At 40.2% G+C, this 4,171-nt stretch overlaps 1 pseudogene; it reads left to right on the top strand.

Annotated features, from left to right (window-relative positions):
* Positions 1-1,486: 1,486 nt before the first annotated feature.
* LOC18435514 (AAA-ATPase At4g25835 pseudogene) lies at positions 1,487-3,166 on the top strand (annotated as a pseudogene).
* The last annotated feature ends 1,005 nt before the right edge of the window (positions 3,167-4,171 follow it).

The raw sequence follows: 4,171 nt of genomic DNA, 5'->3' as shown, positions 1-4,171 counted from the left end.
GGGATGAGCACGACAGTGCAGGTGAGCATGAAGGATGGACAATCTTCGGGGATTTTAGATTGGAAACACAACAAAACACTAACACTCAGGGATTTGGGAATACTCAGACGTCTGCTAATATCGATGATTCGTTTTTAGATCGAATCAATGAATTGTTAAACGAATTCAATCAATGGCACCAGCGTGACCAAGAAGATTAATAACGTCGTCAATCATTTTATTTTTAGATCATATGTTACTAATTTTATGCTTTATTGTAATCCATGTATGTTGATATACTTATTCCATGATAATTATATGTTTATCTTTTTGTGTGATGTAAATTAAATGCTGAATGACAGTTCATGCAGGGAAAGAACATATCAATATTCGCATATTCATTCAAAAACATGAAAATTCTTAATGGAGTACCCTCATTTCTTATTGAATTCCTAAAAAACAATATTTATAATGAATTTTAATAATTTTTTCGGATTTTTTTTAAGCTTTATTATGACCGATTCACTCGATTCTCGATCCGAATCGCCGATTCGCTGATCCGGATCGGTTTTTTAGAAATCCGATCCAGGTCACCGATCCGTTTTTTAAACCATTGACTCAGACAGAACACAAACTCTATTTTTAATGAAAATTATAATGCTGTACTTTTTTTTAAACAAAAAAACCTAAAAAGTTTAGATTTACAAATAATTTTAATGATTTTTTGAAATTTTTTAAAAGCTTGTTCTCACCAATCCGACCATTTCTTCGATCTAGATCCTCAATTCACCGCTCCAACATGATTTTTGGAGTGGCCAATCCAAATTACCCATTTATTTTTTTAAACCTTGACAAAGAATATAAGGTAAGAAAGAGAGGAGAGAGAATGGAATCGGTGTTGAAATGGTAGAGAGAGGATCGGAAGGAGTGGGGAGTGGGAGTCAGAAGGAATAGAGGGGAGAAGAGTGACGCGAGAGAGAATGCAGGGAGTGTGAAAACGGCAGAGAGAGAGAGAGAGAGAGAGAAGGAATCGGAGAACTGAGGGGTGATAGAGAGGAGGAAGACACGGTTAAAAAGGATGAGAGAGAAAGAAGAGAGAGAGAGGGAGGAGGAAGCAGAGAGGCGAGTGCAACAATCAAGACTGGAGAGAAACCACCCGGAAAGAAACCCCATAAACTTTACTCAAATTTTTTCCTCCGTATGATATACGAAAACTTCACCGAAAAAAAAGACAAAGCTATGAACGGACCACAGCTACAACCTCGTCTTCCAAACCTCTATAAGAGAGAGAAAAGAGTCAGATACCTAGAGAGAGAGAGAGAGATAGCGAGAGGAGAAACAAAAATTTAGAGAGAGAGAGAGAGATGGAACAAGTGTGGGCCTACCTCATGGGGCCTTCATCCAGACCCTCCTCCACACCGTCCTCCCACCGGAATTCCGGTCTCTCTTTGCCCGCTTCTCCTCCCTCTGCTCCCCCTTCTGCTAACTTCGACATCCAAGACACTGACGGGGTGATCTCTACTCTACGGTACAGCTCTACCTCTCCCGCTCCACCTCCACCTCCACCTCCACCTCCACCTCCGCCCTCGCCTCCCTCTCCCGCCACTCCAACTCCTCCGCCTTCACATTTTCTCTCTCTAGCAATCACATTCTCAAGGACTCTTTCAATGGCGCCAATGCCGCATGGGAACATATCCTCTCAGAGCGTCAGTCCTACTCGTGGCAGCCATTACAGGAGGAAAAACGGGTGTTCGTCCTGAAAATGAACAAAAAGGACGGGCAACTGCTCATCCCGGCATATCTCGACCACATAAAGGCCGTGGCTACGGAAATTCGGAGGCAGAACAAGGACCGGCTCCTTTACAAAAACAAGCCCGCCGAGTCCATCGAAGAGTGGGGGAAGCCGTGGAAGTCGGTGCCATTCAAGCACCCTTCGACCTTCGATACCTTGGCCATGGACCCGGCAAACCAGGCGGAAATCATCAGCGACCTCGACGATTTCGCAAAGGGTGAGGAGTTCTACAGGAAGACGGGGAGGGCCTGGAAGAGGGGGTACCTACTCTACGGCCCTCCCGGCACCGGAAAATCAAGCATGATAGCTGCTATGGCCAACCACCTTGGCTACGACATCTACGACCTTGAGCTAACGGAGGTGAATTCGAATTCGAACCTCCGCAGGCTCCTGATCAACACCACGAGCAAGTCAATCATTGTCATTGAGGACATCCGACTGCTCGGTTGATCTCTCCAACCGGGCAAAGAAGCCAAAGCCAACAACCCGGTCCAGTTCCTCAAACCCGACTAACGATCTCCGGCGTCCTGAACTTCACTGATGGCCTCTGGTCCTGCTGCGGAAGCGAGAGGATCTTCGTTTTCACCACAAATCACATCGAGAAATTGGATCCTGCTTTGTCGCGGTCAGGGAGAATGGATATGCGTATTCTTATGAGTTATTGCTGCTATGGAGTTCTGAAAATTCTGGTTTAAGAATTATTTGGGAATCGAAGAAGAGGTTGAGGGATTAAAAGCCATTGGAGCTCTGGTTGATGAAGCGGAGATGACTCCTGCTGATATAAGTGAGATTCTGATAAAGAGGAGGAGAGACCCCAAGAAGGCTCTAGAGGATTTGAAGGCAGCCATGGAGAAGCGAGCTGAACAGAACAAGGAGAGAGTGAGGAATTCTTCCAGTGAGAAGGTGGCAGAGGAGCAGGAGAAGAGGGCCTTTGAGACACCAAAGGAGAATCGCTTGGAAGAGGAGGAGGTCTCAAAGGACGAGAAAGAGAAAGATAAGGATTCTTAAGTAGTGGTTTCTGGTTTCCCGGCCACTTTAGGGAGAGAAAGGTAGCGGTCTCTGGTTTTGCCGGCGACATTTGGCCGGGAATTGGTGTTGTTTGGCCGGGATATGGCGGTGGAAGCGAGGGTGAATTGTGACGTGTTTTGGAGACTGGGGTCGAGGGAGAAAGGATTGTATTTATTTTTTTAATCAAATTTGGGGGCGCCGCCAGTTCTCTCTGACAAGCAAGAATTTGACGGGCTTTTTTAATGTGCCATGTGATTTTTTTAGTTTTTTTTTTTTGGGTTTGTTTTTCTTGAATAATTAGGTTACTGGTAGAAGAGAGTGAAATGTTTCTTATGTTGTCTGAATTATCCTGTATACAAGAAATAGAAGAGTATTTTTACTTTTAAAGACGGAAAAAGTTTTTATAAGGACGCAACCTTATCATGTAGCTCTAAGGATGCACCTCAAAAATCCATAGAGAAAAGGTAGTTTTAATGTTGAAAAACTCTTTTCATTGGCCATCTCGATATCGAGATGTACGGCCATGAAAAATAAAAAGTTTTTAAGTTTTTAGAAATGGTTCATTTTACAACATATTATCTATACCATTTATTATTAAGATTTTCATATGTTTATAGATTTATTTGGTTTTAATCGTTTTTTGAAATTTAAAATTTTATAATTAAATCTAAAAATAGAGTTCAAAATAATTTTAAAAAAATTTCACAACAAAATTGTATTCGATCATAGAATTTGTTAGTGGACCTTACCTTACCTCTACAGTACTGATGCATCCGTGTGCCAACTGCAACCTTTAAAGATTGGTTATCCGTATGCCAACAACAACCTTTAAAGATTGGTCATCGCGGTAATGCTTGGTAGACAATCTCTTTCCGAGTACTACTTTTTAGATCACTTAATGAATCGCAGTACTGATTTGCACATCGTTCAATGCTAAAAAAAAAGATAGAAAAAAAAAAGTTAAAATAGAGATCGAAATAACCTTTTTTTTTAAGAAAAGATATATATGTTCTCTCTACAATATTGAAGTTTTACCATCTCCTTACTTTTTAGCCATCCATTTTTTTAATTAAGAGAGCCACGTAGCGTTTGATTTTGATTTTAGATATGGCATCTCAAAATATTTTATTTTTATTTTTTTTAATATAATTTTTTTGAATATGAAATTTGGTACATGTCATCTTTTCATTGGAAAGCATCTATAAAAAAATATTAACAATTTTGATAAAAAATAATGACCAAAATATCTTTTGAAATTTTCAGACGTGTTTTGATCATTTTATTTTATTAAAAATATATATTTTTTAATATTTTTCGTTAGTGCGAGTTTAACATAAGAATGGACTACCGAAATTTGGTATCACAAAAATTTACTGAAAAGAAAATTAAAAA

Source organism: Amborella trichopoda, chromosome 12, assembly GCF_054954075.1.
Source record: "Amborella trichopoda isolate Santa Cruz 75 chromosome 12, AtrichopodaSantaCruz75HAP2 v2.0, whole genome shotgun sequence".
NCBI classification, from domain to species: Eukaryota; Viridiplantae; Streptophyta; class Magnoliopsida; order Amborellales; family Amborellaceae; genus Amborella; species Amborella trichopoda.
The sequence above is the reverse complement of the archived record's forward strand: the minus strand, read 5'-3'. Positions and strand labels throughout refer to the sequence as shown.